We start from the raw sequence: 15,457 nt of genomic DNA, 5'->3' as shown, positions 1-15,457 counted from the left end.
TTTGCCATGAAAAAGATTCCTAGCCCTGTGCTTTCTGTACTTGAATAGTTTATGTTTGCTTTTGTTATCTCTGGTTTTCTACTTTTCCTCAAATGTATGATGGAAGAGAGGTCAGGAGAAGGAGAATTAGAGAGAGAGAGAGAAAGAGAGGGCTTGCTTCCTCGGATGACGTCGAGGACTCAGAGTCACTCTACCTTCCTGAGCTCAACCTGATTTTATCTGTAAGGCTCCCCTGTACAGCCTCAGCCTTTCCTCCCTTAATGGCCATTTGAAACTTTCAGGTTAATAGCATGAATATTAAGGAGTCCAATGGGATTCTTTATAAGCAGAGGAAATTGGGATCAGGTTAAAAATCCAATTTTAATAAACTTTCCAAGTCTTGATTTAGATGATGCACTAATGGCTTTCAGTGCTGAATCACCTTAAAAGTCAATGTACTTTTAAAATGCCCTTGTTGTAGAGAAAGCTGGATGGGTGTGTTTAATTGTAGACTGTGCATCCCTGTCTTCATAGAAAAGATCACGTGTATAATGGATGAGAGCAGATATGAAATGCCGCTGTGCACAGAGCTGGTTGGGAGAGGAGAGGGCGTTCGCTTTGAAAGATAGTTTTCACTCATTTGACCAAAACAAAGGGAGTGTGATTGCACTGTGTGAAAATGGTATCCTCAAATAACTCCTCTAATTTGATTGTGCTGAGGTCTAGAATTGTTTCCATTTCTTTTGACTTGCTAATTAGCTGGAGCAGAAGGCTTGTGAGAATAGAAAAATGATGGTCATATCCAGAAAATATGTAGGATTGTGATTTCTCCCAGCCAGCGCACCTGTCACCTGCCTACCCCACCAGCCTGTCCAACTCCCAACCTTATCTGTGTGTCCTTGAAAATGACTCACGCCTCTGTGATTAATAGACTATGGGATGTTTTTCTGAAAACAGGACTTTCATCCCCTTAGTAACACTGGATACTCACGGCACATGTGGTGACAAGTTTCAGTTCTAACTTTTGCCTTTATAGGACCTATCCTTCTCCCATATTGCTTTTGTAATTAATTAAAAATTAAAATTATATGGCATGTTTACATCGCCATAAAGAAGCATGTGTGTGCGTGTTCAGTCGATCAGTTGTGATCTGACTCCCCATGACCCCATGGACTGTGTAGCCCGCCAAGCTCCCTTGTCCATGGAATCCTACAGGCAAGAACACTGGAAGGGGTTGTCATTTCCTTCTCCAGAATACATTGATATTATTTTTATTTATTTAAATATTTTATGAGGTCCCCCAAATCAGTATTTCTTGGGAGTTTAAAAGAAATTACAATATTTTTGAAAGGCGCTGAAAGTACCTTGAGATACAAGAAACCTCAAGATTTCTAATGGAGTGGTTGGCCCTCTGTTGGTGGTGATGTTGTTGGGGATGAATGCTTAATTGATTCTGGTAAGGAGGTGCAGTGGTAAAGAATCTGCCTGCCAATGCAGGAGATAGAGACATGGGTTTGATCCCTGAGTCAGGAAAAGTCCCTGGAAATGGCAACCCACTCTAGTATTTCTGCCTGGAAAATCCCATGAACAGAGGAGCCTGGAGGGCTACAGTCCATGGGGTCACCGAGAGTCGGACATGACTGAGAGACTGATCACACAGAGTATGTATGAAAACCGCAATTCCAGACTCATACTTCAAGGTCCATTTGTTATGTTGGATAAACAACTATAGAAAACATGCTGCTTTTATTTCTGGTCCTGTGTCAAGCTTTGCCCCAAATTACACACATCAGTGCTGCAGAAATTGCAATATTGCAGCCCTGAAGTGGTCCTCTTGTTCAAATTGTTAGACCCTGCTGAGTGCCAGAAAGACTTCAGGGCCACGGGAAATTGTGGCACTCTCTTTGATTTCAGGTTTGCAGGGACCAAAGCTGATGATGCTTTGATAAGCGGGTCTTGCTGATTCTCTCTTTTAGGCCTTATTCAAGGATCCTGAGAGGTTCAAACTCTTCAGGGAAAAAAAAAAAAACAAAAAAGGATCTTTACCTCTCTCTAGCCCTGTCAGTTCAGTGGAAACATTTACTGGGTACGTCCTAGATAGCAGCCCGGTGGTAAGTACCTGGGTGGAGATGTACAGAGAAGAAGAAAGTGTAAGCCCTAACCCCAAAGGGGCTCACAGATGTGCAGAAGAGGAAAATTACAATTCAGCCTGACGATTCTCATGCGCTCAGGTTCCCGGTGTACCAGGAAGGTCGACGGAACATTTGGAATATGATTCTCACGCCCTTACATTCTACCCTGAACTTGCAGCTTTAAGCAGTCCTTGCTATTTCTAGCAGCTCTCTCCTCTTGGAGTCCCTGCTGAAGTCCTCCAGAGCGTGGCCTTATTGTCCCTGCAAACCGGCAGGGCTGCCTTCTCACTTCTGAGCCTTGTTTTGATTCCAGATTTAAAATAGAATCAAAACTATGAGAAAAGTCTTGAAAGGTGCTTGTGAGTTCTCTTTCTGACTTTTATAATACTTTTCTTTTAAAAGAGTTTGTAATGACACTCCGAAAGAGCTCGCTATATATATATATATATTTTTTTTTTTTTCTCCTTTATGGTAGTAATGTGTATTTTATAGAACACTTTGAAGCTCAGACAACTTAGCTCTAAAAGAAAAAAAAAAGCGTTTGATATTTAAAATGATCAAGTTGACATATCTCAATATATTGGTAACAATATTTATTATAAAATTTTAAAATGGCTATCTTGCAAATATGATACCTCAATTCTGTTTTGTATCTATCCTGTGACCATGAGAGACCTCACCATGGAAACAAAGTTTGACCTCCAGGACACAGAAGATGTCAAAACAAGTGGACTAAAGACAGTTTAGGCCAGAGACTCGATGAAACCTGGTAAAGGATCTGCCTGGAATGCATTGGGAAGATCCCCTGAAGAAAGGAAAGGCTATCCACTCAAGTATTCTGGCCTGGAGAATTCCATGGACTGTATAGTCCATGGGGTCACAAAGAGTCAGATACGACTGAGTGACTTTGATTAGATGAAACCATGCTTGAATTCCATGTTAAAAATGGCTAACTGGTACAAAGTTGGGAAAATGTATTAGACAGCATGAGAAATAAGGTGGAGATATGAAGAGGTAAGCAAAAATCATGGCGTTTATTGATAAGCTTTGTGCTAGGAGATCTGAATATCTCTTATCCTCATTTTGCACAGATATAGAGCAGTTAAGGAGGTTCCTAAAGGGCATACAGCCAGCAGTGCTGAATTTAGGACCAGGTGAACAGTCCTGGGTCTTCATTGGAAGGACTGATGCTGAGGCTGAAACTCCAATACTTTGGCCACCTCATGCGAAGAGTTGACTCATTGGAAAAGACCCTGAAGCTTGGAGGGATTGGGGGCAGGAGGAGAAGGGGATGACAGAGGATGAGATGGCTGGATGGCATCACCAACTCGATGGACATGAGTTTGGGTAAACTCCGGGAGTTGGTGATGGACAGGGAAGCCTGGATGCTGAGATTCATGGGGTCGCAAAGAGTCGGACACGACTGAGCGACTGAACTGAACTGCACTGAACATCAAGTCCTTCTATGTTTTTGTCCTCCTATCTCATGATATAATCTCTGTTTCCTTGCTTAATTTCATGTATTCACTTCATCAAAGAAAGAAGAGTCCAGTGGAGTTTATGGTCTACCTCTTCCAAATGAAGAAGAGATCAGGGGTTCTCTTCAGGCCTTGAAAAGATACTTACATTCTAGGAATTAACCATAAGGTATTTAAATCCCATATTCATGATACTGTTATAATTGCATTTAGTAAACTAACTCTAGGCTTAAAAGCTCAGTTCTCAGTGTCATTGTTTTTCTCAACCTGCATACATTTATGATGAAGATGTATTGCTGGCAAACTTTATCTCACACTGCTGCCCTTGATTTCACACAGGGCTTCAGATCTCCGTTCTGGTGTCTGTGGTCATTCATTCATTATTCCAGCATCATGTAGTTTTTAGTTCTTCATCTGTGCCGGGCACAGGGGTGGGCCCTGGAGATACAGGAGTGGACAGGATAGCACTTCCTGTCATCTCAGAGCTGAAAATCAGGAAGGTGTCCACATATCCTTTGGAGGGTTGAATGCCCTTCACAGCTCTTGCTCCTTATCTGGGCTCAGCCTGCCCTTCTGGATTCACTCTACCTGGAAGCTGTTCTGATTGGTAGAGACACTCTGCCTGCATAGGGAAGTGGATGGACTTGTGTGTCAGTGTGTATGTGTGTGCTCAGTTAATCAGTCGTGTCTGACTCTGCAATCCCATGGACTGTAGCCCACCAGTCTTCTCTGTCCATGGAATTTTCCAGGCAAGAATACTGGAGCAGGTTGCCATTTCCTCTTCCATGGGAATCTTCTCAACCCAGGAACTGAATCCACATCTCCTGCATTGGCAGGCAGATTCTTTACCACTGAAGCCCAGTGAATGGACTTACTTGTGAATGAACTGGGTAGTGTATCTTCAGATTATCCGTTAGCTCTGCCTTTCTTCCTCTTGGGAGCAAGATGCCTATAGGAAATGTCCGACCTGCTTGACTCTTCTGCTGCCTCTTTGGGATCCACCTCTATGGGAGAGAGGTCTGTTCTGGCTGGGGGCTGTCTCTTCCCTTCTGGGTAAGTGCCCAGTTCTGGGGTTCAGTTATGCAGCCCTCTTAGCTCTCATATGGTAAATTTCTGCAATCTCTTTTCCCTCAGTAATAAAGAACTTATTTAGCTGACGTCCATCTTGGTCTTTACAGCATGGGCATGGAATAGGGATGCCACTTACAGAAGTTGATTTAAAATCTCCCAACTGATGAACTCTTTTCCCCTTTATCTTAATTCACTTACTGTTCATGGGGTTCTCACAAGGCAAGAATGCTGAAGTGGTTTGCCATTCCCTTCTCCAGTGGACCACATTTGGTCAGAACTCTCCACCATCACCCGTCTGTCTTGGCTGGCCCTACACAGCATGGCTCATAGTTTCATTGAGCTGAACCCCAGAACTGCCCATAATTAGCACTCTTTATGTACCATCCTGTGCTCTAATTGTTAACCATGGCCAAGGTCAATTCCTGGGGTTATTGTAAGTCTGTTGGGTTCATAGTTTATACCTTTTAGGCCCTACTCATTCTTGGAAAGAGAACGTGAGGTGAATTCTTCCAAAATAAACATTCAGGACATATGACAAACCTCAAGAGGGCAGATTCCAGATCCAGGTTGCCAGGGTTCAGATCCTAGATCTGCAGAATGAGCTCTGTGATCTCACCTGAGTTACTTAGCCTCAGCTTCTTCTTCTGTAAAATCATGAAAATGGCCCCCTCCTCATCTTATTACACAGAAAGTGCCTGGTACATAGCACACACTAAATGCGGCAACAGGCAAGTCCATCCACGAGCAGGCAGCGACATCAGCCTCATGACAACTTCTTGGCGGATCACAATGGTGAGATGCTATCAATTGTGATATAATCTCAGTTTCATAAATATTAAGATGTAAAAAATGTAAAGTCAGTGAAATGCAATGTTATTTCTTAGAATCTTTGAAATGGCACCCCTACATGATGTATTATAAATTTTTTCTTGTAATTTTCACATGACCTTTGCAGTTATATGTTATAATAAGAGTAAAGAAAGCCAAAATTGTGGAATCAAATTTTGAGGTACTTAATTAGTAAATCATTTAATCAGTCAAGAGATGGATACCACTAAGTTCTATGCATTCCACAGCTGCTTCATGCATGATCAGTCAGACATGATCAGTCATGTCCGACTTCTTGCGACCCCAGGCTCCTCTGTCCATGGGATTTCCCAGGTAAGAATACTGGAGTGAACTGCCATTTCCTCCTCCACAGAATCTTACTGACCCAGGGATTGAACCCTAGACTGTTGAGTCTCCTGCATCGGCAGGTGGTTTTTTTTACCACTGCACCACCTGGGAAGCCCTTATGCATGCGAAAGTGTGTTAGTCATGTCTGACTTTTTGCCATCCCATAGACTGTAGCCAGCCAAACTCCTCTGTCCATAGGATTTTCCAGGCTAGAATACTGGAGTGGGTTGCCATTCCTTTCTCCAGGGGATCTTCCCCACCCAGGGATCAAACCCATGTGTCCTGCCTTACAGGCAAATTCTTTACCAACTGAGCCACCAGGGAAGCCCTACCCTCAGAGTGTTTGATGGATTCAGAGAAAAAGATCAGCTAATCAGGGAACAGAATCCTTCATAAAGAGGTGGGATTTGGGCCACATCCATGTAACATAATGTTTGGTTTCAGTAGACGTTTCAAATAGCAAAATTCTCTACTGAATTTACTGAACAGATCAGAGGAGAAAAAAGCATACAGGCCACCAATGACACACAAGTGAGGGCTAAATACTGTTTTTAAACCTCCACATCCCAGTAGTAAGGGTTAAGCTAAATTTTAAAGTTTGCTTTGGCATTTGTTTTCTTATAAAGTAATACTTGTTCATTATAGCTAATTTGGAAAAGAATCACAGAAAATTAGACAGAGAAAAAAAGAAAACAATAATACCACTACCTGAAGGCAATTCCTGGATTAAGACTGGGTAGATAATAACTGAAATGAAAAATGAAATTGAAATCACTAGTTTGTTGTACTAGAGTATTTCTAAGTCTATAGCATTTAAAGTTGTTTATGTTTAACTTTATTAAACATAACATTATTGTATATTTGGATTTCTGATTTCTTAGGAAAGGGTGCAAACCGGGGCCTAGTCTCTGATTTTTAAAAAATCAGTTTTAGTAATACTTCAATATTTACTTTATATAGAAAATGACCAGTACATTCTTGTCTGATGACCCGTGGAAGTCTGAAGAAGGACAACTTGTCAAGCAATTCACTCTCACCCGGTTCTTGAGCCAGGAATGAAGAAGCGGGTTTAGATGGAGGAGTAGGTCTTTACCTCCAGGAGACTTTCAGGCCTCTTCCTCATCAAACATCCTCCCCCTCTTCCTTCCCCAAAGTCACCCCTTCTGAATTTTAAAGTTAGAGACTAAATTTGCAAACCGGAATGTGATTTAAATACCAGCATGCATCACTATTCTGAGTCCCAGACCTTGTTTTCTACATTGCTTATACAATTCATCCATGCCATTGCTTGGAGATGGAATTCTCTGTTACTGCTGAATATTGTGTGAGTGTTGGAAGAGTCTTAGTCCTACTGTTGATGACGTTCAGGTTGTTTCCAGTTTAGGACTTTCCCAAATCATGCATCTGTGAACATTCTTGTGTGTGTCCTTCTGGTGCAGAAATGTAAACATTTATGTTTGTTGTAAACTTAGGAGTAGGGTTTCTGCATAGTGAATCAGTATTTTTGCAGTTACACTCAATTATAGGCTACGAGATGATGATTGCTGTAACCCCCTGTCTTGTGCAACATAACCCTGTTGCTTGTCTACTTTATATGTAGTAGGTTGTATCTGTTAATTCCATACCCCAATGTGTCCCTCTTTTATAAAATACCTATTCATGTCTTTTGCCCATTTTTCTATTGTCTTGTGTTTATTGATTTATAGAAAATCTTTGTATGTTTGGGGCAAGTTACTACGCTTCTGTTTTCCTGCCTACAAATGTGAATGACAATACTGCCTACTTTACATCTTGTTGTTGCTAGGACTATATGAGTTAATGCATGTAAACACTTAGAACTGTAAGTGGCGCATAGTAAGTGCTCCGTAAGCGTTTGCTTTTGTTACCGGTCAGGTTCCCATGGCTAGCATATTGTGGACACAGAACTCCAAAGAGGCTTCAAACTCCTATTTACCAACATTGCCTTGCAAACAGTTACTTTACAGATCCAGAAAGATTGGAACTCACCTTAGTCACCCCTAATTGGGCCCAACTAGGGCCTTGGTGGCTTAGTGGTTAAGAACCTGCTTGCAATGCAGGAGGTGTGGGTTTAGTTCCTGGGCTGGGGATATCCCCTGGGGAAGGGACATACTTCAGTATTCTTACCTGGAAAATCCCTTGGACAGAGGAACCAGACAGGCTACAGTCCGTGGGGTTGAAAGGGTCAGATGTGACTGAGCGACATACCCAAGGCCCTAGTCATAGCTTTAGAGGAAAATGCTGGTTGTGATTTTATTATAATCACCACACTGTTTTTAAAATATTAAAATTGTGTTTTTCCTCTGAAGAGAACAAAGTGGTTTTTGACTGAAAATTACTGAAGTAGCAGTTAACTCACTGCCATTTTATGGTGCATTTGGCATGTTGATTCCAAGATTCCAAAAGTTTTTATAGAATGACTTTGCATCAGGAGGTTGAACACACACACGCACAGACACACAAACAAACAAACAAAAAAACTCCCCAAACACAGGAATTAAATGTATTTGAAGTTATGCAGTGTGAGCAATGACGTGTTTTAGGCTCAGTGCCCATTTCTGCCTCAAACAACTTCTCTTGGTTCACCAACCATACTTACGAAAAAAGGACATTTCTTTTCTCCCCATTTGGGAATTAATTTGCCTCTAGTAGCCAAGGCAGTAGAATTTCTTATAAACAAACAAATCAACAAACTGTAGTCAGCTTGCCTTGGCTCCTTCCATTTGTAAAATTTTTACAGATAAATTAAATTCATTCTTTTTTGAGGAGGGAAGCATGCATAAGACCATAATTTAGGCCTTTACAACCAAAAATGACAATCTTTCATTTATTATTCCTCACAGAGAACAGCTACTAATATCTTCCTTCTTGGTCCCTTAATTAAATTCAGCTTCTTATATTTTTTTTTCCTGATTCACTCTGTTTCATTCCTGGATTAACCTAGTTCTTCATAGTTGTAATTTCTCAACTGTTAAATTTCATTTACCTTATTTAAATTTCTGGAGATTTTTTTGAGTGGAAAGTTTGTTTATTTTTTCATTTCTCTCCCCAGGCAAGAAAACCATCTCCTTTAGACCAGAGTTAACTAAATTATAAACATCCACACTGTATTATTATATATAAGTATATGTGTAAATATAGAATGATTTTGGAAAGGAACAGTGATTGGCCTAAGACTGTCAAGAAAACAGTCTTCTTCATCCTTGAAGCCCCTTCAAAGAGTTACATAGTCCACAAAATCTTGTTCTCTCAACTTCTACAGACTGAGTTCAAGAATAAAGTGTGTTTTTGTCCCTGATATTGTTCCCACCTTGCAAGAAAAGTTATAACCAACCTAGTCAGCATGTTAAACAGCAGAGACATTACTTTGCAAACAAAGGTCCATCTGGTCAAAGCTATGGTTTTTCCAGTAGTCACGTATGGATGTGAGAGTTGAACTATAAAGAAAGCTGAGTGCCGAAGAATTGATGCTTTTGAACTGTGGTGCTGGAGAAGACTCTAGAGAATACCTTGGACTGCAAGGAGACCCAACCTGTCCATCCTAAAGGAGATCAGTCCTGAATGTTCATTGAAAGGACTGATGTTGGAGCTGAAACTCCAATACTTTGGCCACCTGATGGGAAGAACTGACTCATTTGAAAAGACCTGATGCTGGGAAAGATTGAAGGCAGGAGGAGAAGGGGATGACAGAGGAAGAGATAGCTCGATGGTATCACGGACTCAATGGGCATGAGTTTGAGTAAGCTCAGGGAGTTGGTAATGGACAGGGAAGCCTGGCGTGCTGTAGTCCATGGGGTCACAAAAACTGGGACATGACTGAGCGACTGAACTGAACTGAACTGATTGCTCCCACCTTCCTGTATAGGGTTATACATACTTGACTATTGCTGTGTCATTATGTGGCAAGACTGTACTTTTTGGTGCAGTCCATGGACATTGGCATTGGCCATGTGACGTGCTTTAACCAATGGGATGTGAGTAGACAAGCCTCATCTAAGGGGAAGCTTTCAATGACATCACTCTTGTTCTTCTCTTGTCCTAAGTTCCTTCATTCTGGTTCCAGAATGAGCATGCACATGGCACCAAGCTATGGTCTCCTACATGGGCCATCAGTAAGAACTGACTATCTAAGGCTTGGAGGTTGTTGAATACTTCTTGTCACTGAAACTGTTTATTAATTTGTTTTATTCAAGATACCTTTCTTGAAGACAGGGAATGCATTTGCTTTGTTGGTTATGTACACAGTTTGGTGCTTGGCTGTCGGCAGAAACTAATAAAAGTTTGTTGAATAACTGAATGACTTGATGAAGCTCTCCAGTGACAAACATCTAACCTCTTCTATGGCAGCTGTGGCTTTTGAAAAATGTTTCTCATTCTGAGCAGAACTCTGATCCTCCACAATTTCCACTAAGGGTATCAGTGCTCTTCTTTGGACTCCCATAAAACCATCTCATACCTGTCCATAAGACAGCCCTCTAGGGTTTGAAAACAGTGCTGTCCACTATTCAGGAATTTGTTCCTTTTGGTTTATCATCTTTCATGCTTTCACCTCCTCAGCCTCCTGAGAGGTTCTACTTTTTTGGTGCAGAGATGGACTCGTGGGATTCCCAGGTGGCTCAGTGGTAAAGAATCTGCCTGCCAATGCAGGAGATGTAGGTTTGATCCCTGGGTTGGGAAGATCCCCTGGAGAAGGGAATGGCAACCCACTCCAGTATTCTTGCTGGGATAATCTCATGAACAGAGGAGCCTGGCAGGGTACAGTCGATGGGGTTGCCAAGAGTTGGATACGATTGAGCGACTAAGCACGATGTACCCATGTCCCCTCCAGAATGTGAGATTTGGCATCAGCACCAGTCTTAGTGTGTGGTCAGAGCAGCCCAGAGTGAGAAAGGGTCGTCATCTCTGGAGTAATCACCCATCTGGACTAATTACACTGCATCTAACACAGCCTTTGCTGTTCTTGGCAGCTTCATCACACTGCTGACTCAGACTGAGTCAATCAAATCCCTTAAGCTTTATTCACGAGTCTTTATGACCACATCGTGCCCCGACTTGTGAGGTAGGTTTAAGGGACTCAGATGTCAACCCTAATACTTTTCCTTGTTAAATTTTTACCTCATTTCATCTGGTTCGTGGTTTCTGTCTACTTGGGAAAAGGAAAGCTTAGATTTCTGGGAATGGAAACTCAGCTATTACCCAAGAGAAAGGAAACAACCTTGTGTTGTCAACTAAGGAATGATTAGAGAGCTCCATTGTCTGGTCCAGCAGCCTGTACTTAACTGTGTGATGTTGTTCACTGCCAAGCATGTGGTGTCTTCTCTGAATTTGTCAAAGAGAATGGAAGAATACTGAGATCCAGCAATAAACAACACCTCTATTTACGGGTGACAGACTCGAAGGGACTTCCATGATCCCCACCTTCTAATAGTGCCTTTGCATAATTCCCTCTGCTTGAGTGCCTGTGTGTCTTCTAACTTGCTTCAGATCACTAGAATATGACAAAGGTGATGGAACATATGTGCATGCCCTTGGTAGCATTACATGAGACTGTAACATCGTCTTTCTAGAAGGCTCTCCTAACTGGCTCTGAAGAAGCCGGGCATGTCATGAGCTGCCCTGTGGAGGAAGCCACATGATGAGGAACTGAGAAGAGCTTCTAACTGAGCAAGAAACTGAGGTCTGTCTCACAGCCTCAGTTGTGATGTTGCCAACAGTCATGTGGCCCTGGAAGAGGATTTTATCCCCAGCCGAAACTCCAAGTGAGACTGCAGCCCAGGCCAACACCTTGGTTGAAGCTTTCAAATGAGACTCTGAAGTGGAGAACCCAGCAAAGTAAGGCCTGGACTCCTGGTCCAGAGAATAATGGTGTGTGTGCTCAATCGTGTCCCACTCTTTGTGACCCCACCTGGCTCCTCTGTCCATGGAAATTTCCAGGCAAGAATACTGGAGCAAAACAATAAAAATATGCTGTTTTAAGCTGCTAAGTTTCTTGCTAATTGTTACTCAAAGATATGTAGCAGGATATGTGCTAATATATCATGAAACCAAATTCAGTTGGAAGCCCAGGCCATCATGAAACCCAGAAAACACACATCCTTTGTCTTTTTTTTGGTGGGTTAGATTGACTTATAGAACCTTTTGTGAACCCTGTGTCCCATATTACCATGACATTAGAAAATCATCTTAATATCCAACCTCAGATAATAAAGATTTTTTTTCTGGTATTTGTCCAAATGATCTTCTGCTAATTCATTTCATTCAATGGTCCTCTCTTCTGTTTTCCTGCCTTTGAATTCCTTGCTTCTGTACCCAAGTCTGATTTTTCTTTCTGCATTCTGATCTCTTAACTTTGTTTCTTCACTGGATCAGGGTTCCTGGTTTTGCTGCCTCCTAGACTTTTACTGAGAGGTGTCTCCATCTTGTTTCTATTATATCTATGTCTTCCAGGTCTAGTTCTCCTAGGTCTCCTGCCAAAAGACAAGCATCTGATATTCTAGATCCTTACTGGTAAAAAGCCTTCAGGCAATAGTGTGAATTTCCACACAATCTTAGATATCGCTGATAGCAGTGGGGTCACCTCAAACATTTTATTATTTTCACTTGAGTTCTTTTACTCTTTGAACATGAATCTTGTCATTATCATCATCATAGTAAAACTGTGTACATCTTCACATATGAAAAGGAAACTGTGACTACCAGTGTTTAGCTCAGAGTTGTTTGTATGTATATCCTGATGGCCCATTGGCATGTCCCAGCCATACCAACTTGTTTGTTCCTGCAAAAGTGCTTGTTGTCATGACTCTAACTTGAATCCTGCTTATAATATCAGAGACTGGATACTGGGGCCTGAGGAGGAAGCTGATGATTGGGCATTTGTGTTTGTATCAGCCATGCTGTTTTTACATGCAGTTGAGCTTGCCAGAGATAGGAAGGGCTCTGGATTTCTTTAAACCTAATGCCCACCCCCCCCTTTTTTTTTTGGCTGCACTGGGTCTTAGCACATGGGATCTCTAATTACAGCATTTCAGGATCTGGTTTTGGATATGCACTGAGAGCACAGTCTTTCCCACTGGACCATTAGGGAAGCCCCCCTCATGTACTTTAAATACCATCTCTATGGAGATAGAGAATCAAGAAGCCCAGATTCTACTCAGCCAGGCTTGTTCTTTAAAAGCAATGGGATCTTAGACATGACTTTTCAGGTTCAGGCAATTTCCCCCAGTGTATCGCTGTAGAAGAAAAACTTAGGCTACGAGCAATTTGAGTCATGCCTGTTAGATGGCCTTAGAATAATAGAGAGATCAGAAAGGAGACTGAGCTAACCACTCATTCCAACCCTTCATTTTGCCAGCAGAAAAACAGAAACACAGAAAGGTCAAACGCCTGGATCAAATTTCTGCAGTTAATTCATGGTTCCATCCAGACTTGATTTCAGACAAGGTAGCCATGGTGTTCTTTAAAAGGCTGTAAAGAAATTAAAGTCCAGAGGAGAAAGTCAATCACTTCTAATTACTCAGAGGGAAGGTGGGTGAGAACACACGACGCCAGACCTGAAAGGACAGGCACACAGATCCAGGGAAGACCATTGTCCATCTCCTGTCTAGACTTTGAGGAGTCCTGATAGCAGGCGGGGATGAAAATAGTATCCCCTAAGTCGAGGGAGACCAAGGTCTAGGAAGGGAAGGCGTCAGTGCTGATGCTCTTACCCCAGGGATCCCATGCAGAAGGAGCAGACCTCTTAGACAAAGTTTTGATATGATAGGACTGTTTATTTCCTTGTTTCTGCTCCTGAGCATTCAGCAAAAGGCATATTGATTTTCATTATTTTTAATTCCAGCCTGGCCTCAGCTATATGGTGGGGAGTTAATAGAAAGGTCTTTTCTGTCTGGGCCAGGGTATCTGAAGAAGATTACTACCCTCTGAGGCCAGCAGGATGGTGGTAGCAGGAACCAGAGAGGGGTGCAGAGCAAAGGAGAATCTGAAAAATGAGGTGAGAACTTCAGCATCAGGTACTTCTTCCACTAAGATATTCTCTTTTAAGTGTCCACTTTGGAAGTACTTTTCTTTTTCCCTTGTAATCCATTTAGGGCCTAGATTGAAGGTTGCTTCTATCAACTGGGTCTCCAGAATTGACCATCTACTCCCTCAATTCCCTCTTCTGCAGCCTCACAGCCTTTAGCTGGACATAGATGTCTCTACCTGTCATCTGTTTTGTTAACTGTAAGGGGTCTGTCTGTCTTACTAGATGATCATCTTCCTCCAGGAAAAGTATCTTTTTTCTTTTACATGCCTCTCCTCAAGACCCCACAGAAGGTGGCTAAAATGGGGACTTAAAGGTGGCAGATAATCATGAAATAAGGCTTCCCTGGTGGTTCAGTGGTAAAGAATTCACCTGCCAATGCAGGAGACACGGGTTCCATTCCTGGGTTGGGAAGATCCCCTGGAGAAGGAAATGACTACCCACTTCAGTATTCTTGCCTGGAAAATCCAATGGACAGAGAGGCTTGGTGGGCCACAGTCTATGAGGTTGCAGAGTTGAACATGACTTAGTGACTAAACAACAATAAATCATGAACTACATAGTCTCTTCGGAGAAGGCAATGGCACCCCACTCCAGTACTCTTGCCTGGAAAATCCCATGGACGGAGGAGCCTGGTGGGCTGCAGTCTGTGGGGTTGTAAGAGTCGGACACAACTTAGTAACTTCACTTTCACTTTTCACTTTCATGTACTGGAGAAGGAAACGGCAACCCACTCCAGTGTTACTGCCTGGAGAATCCCAGGGACAGGGAGCCTGGTGGGCTGCCATCTATGGGGTTGCACAGTTTCGGACATGACTGAAGGGACTTAGCAGCCCAGCAGCAGTGGCACATTGAGGTAAGCCAAGAGCCTCTGAAGTCACATGACCTGGATTTGATATGTGGCTCCACTGAATACTTGCCCTGTGTCTTCCACCAGCATCCTTGGCTTTTCTGTGCCCTACTTCCTTAATCAGGAAAGGTCAATGTTATTAGTACCTGCTAATTGGGGCTGGGGTGTGTTAAGGGAGTTGTTTCATGAAAAGCTCTTAGAACAGTGCATCATCAGGCATTTACAAAGCATTCCAATAATAGGGTGTCCAAGATGGTGCTAGTGATAAAGAATTTGCCTGACAATGCAGGAGACACAAGAAATGCAGGTTGGATCCCTGGGTTGGGAAGATCCCTTGGAGTAGGGAATGGCAAGCCAGTCTAGTATTCTTGCCTGGAAATTTCCATGGACAAAGGAGACTGGCAGGCTACAGTCCATGGGGTCACAAAGAATTGGACACAACTGAACTAATTCCCATCCACCCAATGGTAGACCATATGCACTAGGTTCTGTAGTCCAACTCGATGCCTAGTGGCATCCCACCAGAGCATGGCAGAGCAAACTGGATGCTCCAGCCTGGCTTTGTCAACTCTCCCCAGTTGTCCCCTCCCCCCCGGAATGACCTCCCCTACTGTCAGCTGTCCTCTTTCCGACACTAGGGATGTGTCCCAAGGCCCAGGTGTCCTTGTCTCAGTTTCCTTGTTTTGACTCTGCCTTGGGTTTCCCAAGGCTGTACTATAGAAACATCAACCAC

At 42.6% G+C, this 15,457-nt stretch overlaps 1 protein-coding gene across 4 annotated transcripts in view; it reads left to right on the top strand.

The window, feature by feature from the left end:
• The window catches only part of LOC112586144 (opioid growth factor receptor-like), a 46,746-nt gene that overhangs the window by 3,785 nt on the left and 27,504 nt on the right, over nucleotides 1–15,457 (top strand). For 3 of the 4 annotated variants that reach the window (XR_006552137.1, XR_006552136.2, XR_003110519.3), the window contains exon 2: nucleotides 13,749–13,844. The exons of the other annotated variant lie outside the window; for it this stretch is intronic. The gene's annotated coding sequence lies outside the window, so the exon portion shown is untranslated. The remainder of the gene's footprint in view (nucleotides 1–13,748; nucleotides 13,845–15,457) is intronic. 4 annotated transcript variants of the gene reach the window in all.

The sequence above is a fragment of the Bubalus bubalis genome, chromosome 7, assembly GCF_019923935.1.
Source record: "Bubalus bubalis isolate 160015118507 breed Murrah chromosome 7, NDDB_SH_1, whole genome shotgun sequence".
NCBI lineage: Eukaryota > Metazoa > Chordata > Mammalia > Artiodactyla > Bovidae > Bubalus > Bubalus bubalis.
Note: the sequence above shows the minus strand (reverse complement) of the source record. Positions and strands in the feature narration are given on the sequence as shown.